The following is a 13,624-nucleotide window of genomic DNA, read 5'->3' as shown; positions in this document are numbered from 1 at the left end:
ACTGCAGCTTACCCCAAGCTGTGGCTGCCAGAGAGAAGCAACGTCAGGCGGCAAGACGTTCAGTCAGTCAACAGTCAGTTAGACTGAGGACAATCAGTCCATCAACAAGCATTTTTTGAGGCCCTCTGCTAGGGCTGACCAAGCACTCCAGTGTCAGGGGATTACAGTTGGGGGAGCTCAGCAAGTCAGAGGGCAACTCCAGGATAAGTGTCTGATGAGAGAATAGAGGACTTTGCAGAGAGTGAGGAGGGCGTCCTGGAGGAGCTGACCGGCTGAGAGCTGAAGGAGAAACAGGGTCATTTGGTTGAGTGGGGGAGGGTGGTGAGAAGGGAGCTGTAGCTACAGGAGAGGCTGTGCAGAGGCCCAGAGGCAGGCGGGAGCAGGGTCAGGGAGGTGGAAGCTGCAGGGAGTGGGACTGGGGAGAGATGGGGCAGGGACGAGGTGGCCTCACCAGCCTCTGTCCTCAGCCTCTGGGAGGAACTAAGGTGCTTTATGCCAGGAAGAGTCGGCTCAGGCTTGTGTTTAAAACTCTCAAAGGTGGGCAGACAGATGCTGTCCTCTGGGAGAGTCGTAGCCTGGTCGGGAGAAGGGGCAGTGTAGGGAAGGAGAGGGCGAGTTCCTGAGATGTTGAGGAATCAGGCTGGTGGACTGGGAGAGAAGGGGTGGGAGCAAAGGACAGGGTTCATCAGGGGACAGGCTTCAGGTCCAAGTAACCCTGGACCAGTATTAGGAAGATCAGGCTACCCCGGATATCTGGCTAAAGTTCCCCTGGGCACTGGTGCCCCACCTGCCTTTCCTGGGCCGCTCCATGTGTGGATGAGGGGCTCAGCCTCCTCTCTGGCCAGAGACGCTGCTTGCCCCGCTCGGGCCCAGGTTGCCCACTGGTCTGGTTCAGCCTGTCTCGGAGTCATCCCCCCAAGACCCCCTTACCCATCTCCTGGTCCCCCCAGACCTGTTGGTGCAGTACTTTCTCCATTTCCACATGTCCATGGAGAACATGTTCCAGGATGGCCCCTTCTCCCTCACTGCTCATTTCACAGAGGCAAGATTGGGCAGGCAGACTGGAACCCACTCTTCTGGCCCTCACCCGCCAGCCATTGTCCATTCAGTGCCCTCTACGCCCACTCCAACGCTCGGCACAGCAGGAGCCGCTCAGCAGATGTGTTAGCAGCAAGAGAACAAGGGGTGGCTGGGCAGGGTGGCTCATGCCTGTAATCCTAACATTTTGAGAGGCAGAGGCAGAGGCAGAGGCAGAGGCAGAGGCAGAGGCAGAGGCAGGAGGAATGCTTGAGCCCAGAAGGCTGAGGCTGCAGTGAGCCATAATTTATCACGCCACTGCACTCCAGCCTGGGTGACACAGAGAGACCCTGTCTCCAAAAAAGAACAAGGCGTGACAGGGAGGCTGCAGCCCATGTGGGGCTACCTACCTGCCCAGCTGCCCTTGGGTGGCTGAGCTCCTCTCCCATCTCCACTGTGTGGATGGACGTGGGCCTCCCCACACCCAGAGAGGACAGAGCCCCACCAAAATAACAGGAATTCCTGGGGTGCCCTGAAGCCTGGTTTAAAGTGGGGTGGGGATCCCATCCTCCCCTCCCTGCCCCCTGACTCCCCCCTGCAGGGTGACTGACTGATCACATTTCACCAGGGAAGGCACATGGCCTCCTGCGTGCTTCGTCCCTCCCCCTGCCCAGCTGTGTGCTGGGCTCTGGTTACCTGGCCCTGGAAGAGGGTATGACCTCCTTTCCCCCCAGCCCCGCCCCACCTCTCCTCACCCTATCAGGCTGGACTCACATCCCTATTCTGGGAACCCCAGAACCACTACAGGGATGAGCGGGAGGCCCTTCAGGTTTTAGAGGGGGAAGGACTTCCCACTTGAGCAAGATGGCCAGTGAGTGCCCTGGCCCCCAGGTCTCCAGGAGGGCCTGTCCACATTCCACCACCTGCTTTCTGTGTTTGTTTTGCTACTGTTGTAAAGAGCAAGGTTCCATATTGACTTCTTATCCTTCTATTTATGTAACAACATTTTTGAGCCCCTAATATGTGACCTGAGACATACAGCAGTAAACACACACAGGGCCCCACCGTCCAGAACCGGTGATCTGGCACTTTCCTTACGCAATCAAATAGGGCACTTTATTTCTGTTTTCCGACTTCAGCCAGTTTCTCTCCATGGTCATTTCCCCAAAGCTCAGCTTCCCTTCCAAGATGCCTGCTGCTATGCGTCTTTCCATAGCCATGTCTGGGACCCACCTTGCTCCCTGCTGCTTCCTAGTCAGTGGGGCAGATGGCCCCACTGACTAGGAAGCAACAGGGATGTCACCACTAAGGTTCTCAGGGACAGACAACCTCTGCAGGCCGTGTGTGTGTGTGTGCGCGTGTGTGTGTGTGCGGCCCCGGGAATGGGAGGTGCTGAGGGGAGCCACCATGCCCACCCTATGGCCATGATCAGTAGAAGCAGGTTAGGGGCACTGCCCTGAGCTCTTCACACACTTTATCTCGTTTGGTCTTCACAATAGCCCTGTGAGGGAGGGGCCCTCATTCCCCTCATTTCACAGCGGAGGAAACAGAGTGGCCTAGCCTGGTCCTGGCTTCTGGAAATCAGTCCTGACCAGCGTGGTGCTCACGCTTCTGTGGACTGGAGCATCCTAGGCCAGCCCTTAGATGCCACCATTCGGAGGAGAAAACCCCTGGGGCTCATAGGCATGCACTTACTATCTGGTGGGTAGGTCTCTCTCTGGCCAGCTCCCCCTTGGCCTCTCCCTCCCCAGCCTGGACTGACCTTTGAGGACTTCCCCCTTCACTGCTGCCTTCCCTGGCTGTTCATCCATCACTGCGTCCTGTGGATTTCATGTCCCAAACATTTCTCAAATTGGTCCCCTTTTCTCCATCTCTATGGCCCTGGCCTGGCCCACCATGTGGTCATGGATGACTTCAGCAGCTCCTCATGTTCTCCCACATCTCTTTACAAGCCTGCTCCTACAAGCCATTCTCCCCAGAGTGATGTTTAGAAACAATTCAAGTCACGTCACTTTGCTGCTTAATACTCTTCAGTGGCTCCATCCTTAGAATAAAGTCCAAATTTCCCCCCCAGCGTTCAGCCCCTGCCCACCTCCTCAGCCCCACCTCACACCTGGCTAACTCCTCTTCATCCTTCAGATGCCAGCTCCAGCTCCAGTGTCACCACGTCTGGGAAGCCCTCCTGGCCCTTTCTGACACAGTCCACCACCTCGTCCCTTTTTCAGAAGTGCTTATGCCAGCTGTAGTTGCATATTTTAAAAAAAAAAAAAAAATTTTTTTTTTTTTTTTTTTTTTTGAGACGGAGTCTCACTCTGTAGCCCAGGCTGGAGTGCAGTGGCGCAATCTCGGCTTACTGCAAGCTGCGCCTCCCAGGTTCACACCATTCTCCTGCCTCAGCCTCTCCGAGTAGCTGGGACTACAGGTGCCCGCCACCAAGCCCGGCTAATTTTTTTGTATTTTTAGTAGAGACGGGGTTTCAGCGTGGTCTCGATCTCCTGACCTCGTGATCCGCCCGCCTCGGCCTCCCAAATTGCTGGGATTACAAGCGTGAGCCACTGCTCCTGGCCTTGTAGTTGCATATTTATGTGTGTGACTTGCTCCTTGCCTGTCTCTCCTCCTTGGGGACGGTGACTTGGCTCATTTTGCTCAACGCTATGTCCTCAGCATGTAACCCAGCGCCAGCCTTCCAATACTTGTTTGGTGAATGAATGAATGAGTGGATAAACACGTGGACACATTCTGGGTCTCTGGCTTTCCCTCCTGGGCTCGCCATGCTCTGGCTCGCACAACAGCGGTTTCCTTTCCTCTCCCTGACCCCAGTTAATGGGGGCCTTTGGCTCGGTTGCTGTGGCTCTGTGGCATCATCCCTCCTCAACAGCTGCCCCCGTCCCTGCTCCCATGACCTAGCGTTCCTGCCCTAGAGACAACAACCTCCACCTCATTCTAGGACATGTCATCACCCCTTCCTACAGTGTAAACATGGGTGGCGGCTACAGACCTGCCCAGGTTCCAGTAAAGCCCCTCCTCCCATGCTGGGCTCCCCTCTCGCTGCACCCCAGCTTGGCATAGCACCTTCCCCTTCCTTGTCCTCCCCACCACCCCACTCCCTAGAAAGTGCAGGATGGAGCATGCCCTGAGAGAGGTCACTCACTGTCCAGCCCTTCGCAGCAAGGGGGGCCTTGAGGCTGGGCGGCTTCTGACTTCCCTAGCATCACATCCCTGCTAGCCTGACCTGGCCCCCAGCTCCCAGCCCCATCCGGGAGCTTCCAGCCTGGGTGTTGGATCCAGTTCAGGGCGTTGCATCAGAGCCTGTCCAGCCAGGCTCCCAAACAGCTGAAGAGACTGGGGTAGGAGGGCCAGCCCAGACCACTACAGCCGGGAATCTGGGAGGGTGAGCTGTGGAGCCACAGACTGCAAAATCTGGAAGATGATAAACTCCCTCTGGAAGGCAGATGGCCCCACTGACTGGGAGGCAAGGGTGTTACCACTCAGGTCCTCAGGGACAGACAACCTCTGCAGGCCGTGTGTGTGTGTGTGTGTGTGTGTGTGTGTGTGTGTGTGTGTGTGTGTGTGTGTTCGACCCCGGGAATGGGAGGTGCTGAGAGGAGCCACCATGCCCACCCTATGGCCATGATCAGTAGAGGCAGGTTAAGGGCAGAGGGCCGGCCCTGCCCTGAGCACTTCACACACTTTATCTCATTTGGTCCTCACGGTAGCCCTGTGAGAGAGAGGCCATCATTCGCCTCATTTCACAGCGGAGGAAACAGAGTGGCCTAGCTGGGATTTGAATCTGGGGCCCCCACTCCTAACGTGGATTCATTATCAGCAGCCCTCGGTCACACCTTGGTGCAAAGACACATCTCCACCCAACGGGGAAGGCACAGGTCACCCCTCCACTTCCCCAGCCAAGCCCAGGGCCATGTTTGGGCCTGGGCAAGGCTGGGAGGAGGGGAGGAGATGGCTATCCCTGCACATGGACACAGGCTGGGGACTTGGCACTGGGCTCGCTCTCCCAGCAGCGCTGGGTCATTCATCCACATCCCCCAGACCACACCACATCTGGCTGAGGCCCAGGGAAAAGATATCCCTGCTGAGGGCCACATGGGGAGCTGGGACGCAGAGGACCCAAAGCTGCCACCTCCCAGGCCAGCACAGCGCTCAAGAAGTCAGGTTCTTGTGGACTTTTAATCCACGCAAGAGCCAATGTGTGACATTGGGAAGCCAATTACACGCCATCGATACTGCAGCCTGTGTCTCCTTTGTCCCACAAACAATCTGTGTGTAACATTTACGAGGACTTCACGGTGGCTGACATCAAGGACTGCAGGAGGAAGGTGGCCAGCCGGGGCCCCGCCCTGCCCACTGGTCCTTGGAGAACTTTGCTGCCCTCTCTAGGGTGGAGGGCCACTTTCCTCAAGAGAACAGGCTGCCACCTGCCTTCCAGGCACGAGGGGGAGACTGGGAGGACCCTGCCCTGAGCATCTCCCCAGGGCATGCCTGAGCCTGCCACTCTTGTTGGTTTGGCAGCTTTGTTGGCTCTGCTCAGAGCCGTCCTTTAGAGAAAGAAAGAAAATCCTGGAACACCACAGCTGGAGGGACCTTGAGAGGCCACCTGATAACAGTCCTTTCATTTTCCAGGAGAGGAGAGACAAAGTTAGGCTGCAAAGAGGTGAGAGGCCCTGCCTGGGGTTGCAGGGTGGCTAGTGGATGAGCCAGAACTAAACCCCAGTCCCAGAATGGCCAGTTTCTTCTGCTGCACAGAATCGAGGCTGGACTGTGGATGTGGACTCACTTGGGCTCCATTCTTCACTCTGCCATTTCCTGGTGATGTGACTATGGATGGGCGTCTTAACCTCACTGGGCCTCAGTTTCCTTATCTGTAAAATGGGGATAATTTTCTTTGGACTGTTGTGATGTTTCAATGATATAATGCAAGTAAAAAGCATTTAGCACAGTGTATCACACAGCGTTCCCCCAAATCTTGAGTATTGTTATTTTTTAATTTTTTTATATTTTAGAGACAAGCTCCTGTTGTTGCCCAGGCTGGATTGCAGTGGCACAGTCATGGCTCACTGCAGGGCTCAAGTGATCTTCCTGCCTCAGCCATCTGAGGACACAGGATTGTGGGTGTGCACCACTGTGGATTTTTTTGTAGAGTTGGGGGTATCACTATGTTGCCTAGGCTGGTCTGGAATTCCTGGGCTCAAGGGATCTTCCTGCCCTGGCCTCCCAAAGTGCTAGAATTACAGGCATGAGCCACCACACTTGACCTATTATTTTTAATAACATGGGGCTTGGTCTCTGGAAGTGGAAATGAGGTTGTCATACTTTCTAACTCTGATTTCGGTTTCATGTCTTGACATGGTTATGTCGTGGCTCAGAATATTTGAATCTGGCATTGTCCCCCAAATCCAGGACACACTTAAATTGCTGTGGGAGCAGAGGGTAGGAGAGATTAATCTACTTGCCATAGGGGTGGAGTGCAGGCCTCCTAGGGGAGAGGGCATCCAAGCTGGGCCTTGAAGGACTCCTGTAGTAGTCTCCAAGCAGAGAAGTGAATGAAGGGAACAGCAAGGGGAAGAGCATCCACAAAGGCCCAGAGGCCTGGAAGAGCGTGGCATTTCTGGAAGGCTTCAAGGTGGCTGGGGTGGGAGTGGGGATGGAGGCAGATAGTAGGATACCTCATCTCTCCTTCCTTTCCAGGGGTGCCCATTTCAGCTGAAGCCAGGACTGCAGCCCCTTGCCAAGACAACACTTTACAGCTCACATGGACTTTTCCTCATTCCACATGGGATTGCCCTGCCCTGGCCTCCCAAAGTGCTGGGATTACAGGCATGAGCCACCATGCTTGGCCTATTTATTTTGTTTTATTTTATTTAATTTTATTTATTTTATTTTATTTTATTTTATTTTATTTTTTGAGACAGAGTCTCACTCTGTTGCGCAGGCTGGAGTGCAGTGGCGCGATCTCAGCTCACTGCAAGCTCTGCCTCCCGGGTTCACGCCATTCTCCTGCCTCAGCCTCCTGAGTAGCTGGGACTACAGGTGCCCACTACCATGCCCGGCTAATTTTTTGTATTTTTTAGTAGAGACGGGGTTTCACCATGTTAGCCAGGATGGTCTTGATCTCCTGACCTCGTGATCTGCCTGCCTCGGCCTCCCAAAGTGCTGGAATTATAGGCGTGAGCTACCGCGCCCGGCGGCCTGTTATTTTTAATAACATGGATTCCACAGATGAGGACACAGAAGCCCCCAGAGGGAGCGGCCCCCCAGATACACCCAGCTGGGCTGGGGGAGAGCCAGGTGAGGACCCAGATGTGCAGACTCTCCTGCTGGGGAGTTGGACTTTCAGACGTGGGGGGTGGGAGCTGGGGAGGCACAGGGCGGCATTTCTCTGCTGGAAGGAAGGTGCGGGGCTGGGGCTGTGATTGCTGGGCAGGGAATGATAGCCTGGGGGGCAGCCACGCGTGTTATTTATGGCTGTTTATTTGAGAGTCCTTCAGGGCCGCTAAAGTAATTGAATAAGTGAGGGTGAGCAAATGCGGGCGATCATTTAATTGTGGCAGAAAATGAAGTTGGTTGCAGCTGGGGGCTGCCAGCCCATTACTGTCGGCCCTGGTGTCTGCTGAGCTGGGCTGGCGGTGCTGAAGCTGCTATCCATCCTTGGCCTGCCCACACACTGTCCCCTGGCAGCTGGCCCTGCACCTGGGCAGGTGGGTGGTCAGGGAATTTGTTCTCTGGGCATCCCACTCCCCGTGGCCCCATCTCTGCCCCAGGAAGGCCCTGGAGGCTGCTGTAGACAGTGGAGGGGACTGGGAAGACCCAGGAGGGCAAGGGATGCCTGGAGCCTGGTGGCAAGAGCGGGGGTTCAGATCACAACATCTGTAACGACAACGTCAGCAGACACATATAAAGCCCTTATTATGTGCCAGGCACTGTTATAACCATGAATATGTATCAACTCAGTCAATCCTCCAGTAACTTTGTGGGGAAAGTGCCATTATTATCCCTTGATTGCACAGATGAGGAAACTGAGACACAGGCTTCTGACTCCTCACACAGGGCTGAGAATCCCCTGGGAGGTGCTGAGATTCTGGGGAATTCCCCGGGAAGCTGCCGCAGCCATCAGGTGAGACATAGTGAGACCTGGCCACGAGGGTCCCACAGGGCCGTGGAGCTCTCCTGAGCCCTGAGGACCCTTAAGGCCCTGCAAACTTTCTCCCTCACACCTCTCTCTTATTTTAGCCTAGATGTGCCCCAACTGCCTGTACCCCCAGACAAGGCCAGGGCAGAAACCCAGACCCCAAGTTCTGAGGCCAGAGGAGGCCACTTACAGGCCTGGGCCCGCTCAGTCCCCAGAGCTCCTCTGGTGCCCTTTCCAGCCCCTGCAGGTGCAGATAAAATTAGGCCTAGAAGGTGAGAAGCCAGTTCACCTTCCCAGACTGGGGCAGTGACAGTGTCTCTAAGGCAGTGCCGGGAAGGGCAGCCTCGAGCAGATGGGGAGCGTGGGGGCAGGGGTGGGAGGCTGGGCCTAGACTGAATTGTCTAGACCGAATTGGAGGTGACCGCAGGAAAGTCCCTAGAGCTTAGGTGGCCAGAGAGCAAATAGAAATACCAGATGCCCAGTCACATTTGAATTTAATCCCATGAGACTCAAATTTCAGTGGGGTCCTGTGTTTTGTGTGGCAGCCCTCCCTGCAGCTCCAGGCCTGTTTCTTCACCTGTCAAGCCGGATGTACAGGCTGCCTGCCACACTCACTGGGGGGTCCCCCCACTGTGAGGCTCTGGGGAGACATCACCACATCACTCATTCCGCACACATGGCTGCGCTTCCTCTCCGGGCCAGGCACAGATCTGGGTAGTGGAGTTAAGCAGGAACAAAATCAATAAAAATCCTTGATGTTAACTGGCAGACAGCTAAAACTTTTTTATTTTTTATTATTTTATTTTATTTATTTTTTGAGATGGAGTCTTGCTCTTGTCACCCAGGCTGGAGTGCAATGGTGCAATCTCAGCTCACTGCAACCTCCACCTCCTGGGTTCAAGCAATTCTCCTGCCTCAGCCTCCAAAGTAGCTGGGATTACAGGCATGTGCCATCATGCCTGGCTAATTTTGTATTTTTAGTAGAGACAGGGTTTTGCCATGTTGGTCAGGCTGGTCTCGAACTCCTGACCTCAGGTGATCCACCTGCCCTGGCCTCCCAAAATGCTTGGATTACAGGCGTGAGCCACCATGCCCAGCCTAATTTTTTTTTAAAAGTAAAACAAGTAGAAGGTAGATGGTAGTGTGGCAGAGAAAAAAATGCAGCGAATTAATGGTGGGGTGTATTGGGGGTTTCAGTATTAAAGAAGCGGGTCAGGGAAGGCCTGGCTGAGGTGTCTTTTGAGCAGAGACTTGAGGAGGTAGGATTGCCAGTGTGTAGATGTGGAAAGAGGAAGCCAGGAAGAGGCGCTGCAAGTGCAAAGGCCCAGGGGCAGGAGCCAGGAGGCCAGGGTGGCTAGAGCAGAGGAAGCCAGGGGAGAGAGGTAGAGAAGAGGGTCAGAGGGGTGTGTATGAGTGTGTGTGTGTGTGTGTGTGTGTGACACAGAGAGAGTGAGAGAGAGACTCTTTGGCTTCTCCTTTGAGTGGTAGGGGTCAATCCTAATCTAAACAATCTGTGAAGCCCAGTGCAAAATGAAAGCTTGGGGCCCTTCTGAGCATGGAACTTATTTCGTGTATCATGAAGCCAGCCTTGAGGTCAAGGAATGAAACGGGGCCAGTGAGGATGTTTTGCATTTGTCAGGCTGGAGGTGATAGGGGTGCAGACAGTGGAGGTAGAGAGATGTGGCTGGACTATCCCCATTTTATAGATGGATAAACTGAGTCCTAGGGGCTGTAAGTCACTAGCCTAAGAGCACACATCTAGTAAGTGACCAAACCAGGAAGAAAACCCAGTTCAAGGCGTGCCCTTGCTGTGTTTGCAACACCATCTTGGTCTCCAGCCCCACAGCCCCCTGGGGGGCACTTGCAGGTTCGTGCTGGCTGCACTCTTCCCAGTACAGGGGCCACAGGTACCTCCAGGTTTTCCTCTCCTAACTTCTCTCTGTCTCTTCACTGCACTGCTGCTCATCTGCTGCAAGGCCCCTCCGGCCACTGCCTCAGCCTTCACTTCTCACGTGGAGGACACCTTTATCCTCTGCACACCTGGCCTCTCTGAGGCACAGCCTTCCTCATGCCCCTACCCAGGCTGTGGCAGTTCCCCTAGTGAGGGGGGGAGTCTGGCCCCAGTCTGAGAGCCCCTCCTCCCTCACCTCCCCACCTGCTCCCTGAACTTGGCTGCCAGATATCCTTGTCCAGCGACTCCCTCCATCCACCTCTCTCCTCTTCTGGGCCTTCCCATGTTTTACCCTGATCAGCAAGCCATCTCCTCCAGGGAGCCCTCCCTGCTTGTGCAGCTGATGTACTTGCCCTCTGCTGAGTGCTAGAGGCACCTTGGTGCCCCAGCCACCTACGGCACATGCCCCACACTGAGTTTTGGCAAGGTTTTCTGCACATTTGCTTTCCCTTCCCTCCAACCTGCATCCTCCACCCAACTGGGCAGTGAGCTTTTTGAGGGTAGAGGATTGTCTCTTTGTCATTCCTTCATTTGTTCATTTATCCATCCATGCAGTGCCTGCTAGGTACCAGGCACTGTGCTAGGTCTTGTGGGATTTATAATAAGAAATCAGAGATGTGCTTCCAGTTAATCCCCACTGTGAACTAAGCACTGTATCCAAGAACCCAACTAAATGATAGCAAAGGATGAAAAAGTGTGTGCCTGCAAGAACAGGGAGAATAAGCCAGAGAAGACTGCAGGCGAGAGAGTGCAGCTCAGAGAGGTGAAAAGAGACAGACACGTGGTAACTAGCTCCCATCCAGCTTTCTCCACTCTGGGGCGGGCTGGCCATCAAGGGATCCAACAAGAAACAAGGTACAAGTCTCTCAAACTGGAAGCCTCACATACATCCGAGGCAGGGGGATCAGCTGAAAGCTCTCAGATAATGCCCTCCACCAAAATGAGGACAGAAGCCAAGAAAGAGAATGGCATGGCATCTGGGAGGCAGGGAGTCCAATTCTGGAGAGTGGTGGAGGCGAGTCCCAGGGCCTCAGGGCTCTGCAGGCCTGGAGAGTGCTCCAGGGAGGGAAGACGCCGCCAAAGAAACAACAGACTGATCAGATTACCAGAGGTATGTGACTGCCTGGAGAGGAGGTTTAAAGTCTGGTCAGAGAGTTTGGGGATAAACTGATGAAGGTGCATAGAAAGCTCAGGGGCCGGGGCTTGGTGGCTCAGGACTGTAAATCCCAGCACTTTGGGAGGCCAAGGTGGGAGGGTCACTTGAGCCCAGAAGTTTGAGACCAGCCTGGGCAATTTAGGGAGACCCATCTCTTCAAAAAACAAACAAACAAAACAAAAAAAACTGGCCAGGTGTGGTGGCGCGTGCCTATAGTCCTGTAGTCCCAGCTACTTGGGAGAATCTCTTGAGCCCAGGAGGTTGAGGCTGTAGTGAGCCATGATGGTGCCACTGCACTCCAGCCTGGGTGAGACCTTGTCTCAAAAGCAAAAACAAAAACCTCAGGGAATAAACAACAACCAACAGGAAAATTAATTAACTTTAGGAACCAAAAAGTTTTTGTTGTTGTTGTTTGTTTTTTTGTTTTTGAAATACAGTCTCACTCTGTTCTCCAGGCTGGAGTGCAGTGGCGTGAACTTGGCTCACTGCAACCTCCGCCTCCCAGGTTCAAGCCATTCTCCTGCCTCAGCTTCTCAAGTAGCTGGGATTACAGGCACGTGCCACCACACCCGGCTTATTTTTGTATTTTTAGTAGAGACGATGTTTCACCATGTTGGCCAGGCTGGTCTTGAACTCCTGACCTCAAGGGATCCACCTGCCTTGGCCTCCCAAATGCTGGGATTACAGGCGTGAGCCACTGTGCCCTGCCCAAAAAGTTTTACGTTAAAGGAAATATAATCTTAATATGCTGTATGGCTCAGCTAGAATAATATTTACATGTTGTAACACTAATGTAAACATGGGATGCTGAGTTAATAAAAACCGTAGTGTAAGTACAGAGGCAGGATGGGGGAGGAAGAGTGGGCAGTGGGCCAGTTAAATCCTCCTAACGGGAAGTTAAAATGTAATCTTTGCTAAGTCAATAGATAAAATCAAAAATAAAAGAACCATGAATTTGTCGTGTATGCATATTACATAGAACAGAGTCGGCTAACAGGTGGAAGTAAGCCTGGGGGTGGGGCAGGGACAGATGTTCTTTCTTCATAGCCATGAAGTCCTATTTGACTTTTAAAAATTATGTCCATGTCACTTTTTTCTTTTTTGAGACAGAGTCTCGCTCTGTCACCCAGGCTAGGATGCAGTGGCGCGATCTTGGCTCACTGCAACCTCTGCCTCCCGCGGAGAGACTACAGGCACGCACCACTACACCTGACTAATGTTTTGTATACACAGGTTTTTGCCATGTTGACCTGGTCTTGAACTCCTGAGCTCAAGTGATCCACCCGCCTTGGCCTCCCAAAGCGTGGGGATTACAGGTGTGAGTCACTGTGCCCAGCTATGTGTCACTTTTATAACAAACTTATTTTTTTAAAAAAAGAAGGGAGGGGAAGGCCGGGTGTGGTGGCTCATGCCTGTAATCCCAGCACTTTGGAAGGCCAAGGCAGGTGGATCATGAGGTCAGGAGATGGAGACCATCCTGGTTAACACGGTGAAATCCCGTCTCTACTAAAAATAACAACAACAACAAAAACTAGCTGGGCGTTGTGGCGGGCGCCTGTAGTCCCAGCTACTTGGGAGGCTGAGGCAGGAGAATGGCGTGAACCTGGGAGGTGGAGGTTGCAGTGAGCCAAGATTGCGCCACTGCACTCCAGACTGGGCGACGGAGCGAGACTCCGTCTCAAAAAAAAAAAAAAAAAAAAAAATGCGGGGAGGGGAAAGGAAAAAAAGAAGCCCCTAGTATATGCATCCGTGCACCAATGTGGATCCCCCACCTTGCCCTGCTGAAGCACCAAAGGATGCGCAGTGCAGGTGGATCAGCACAGGTGGCATGGCTAAGGACTCAGAGAGGGGCTGACCCTGTGAGCCCGCAAGCCTGCGGGAGGTCAGAGACAGATGCGGATGTGAAAAACTAATCCCCGCTAAGGGGTCAATTGCTCCACCTCTCAACTATCACAAGGGCTCTTCAGCAGCTTGCTGACGCTCCATATATATTCACTGGCTAGAAGCTTTGACCCTACATTAGAAAGCAACCCCTGGGTGGGATGTAGCTCACGGCAGTCACCCCTGGAGAGGCGTTAGGAGTGCTCAGTGGAGACTGCACCCCTTCCCTCCCCCCATGGGTCATCTGGGCTCAGGGTCTTATGTTTCCCAGGTTCCATGTTGAATGCATGACCTGAAGGGTGAGGGTGCAGGTTTGCATATATAGTTTCTCATATGCACATGTGTGCACAGGTGTGCACATGTTGACATGTATGTGAGGGCATGTGCCTGTGTGAATGGTGTCTTCAGTGGAGAGGCGTGAGTCTGTTCACTCCCTGCACACAGGAACAGAATGGGGAGACTCAGAGCCTCCTTT

This window comes from Symphalangus syndactylus, chromosome 23 (genome assembly GCF_028878055.3).
Source record: "Symphalangus syndactylus isolate Jambi chromosome 23, NHGRI_mSymSyn1-v2.1_pri, whole genome shotgun sequence".
Taxonomy (NCBI): domain Eukaryota; kingdom Metazoa; phylum Chordata; class Mammalia; order Primates; family Hylobatidae; genus Symphalangus; species Symphalangus syndactylus.
Note: the sequence above shows the minus strand (reverse complement) of the source record.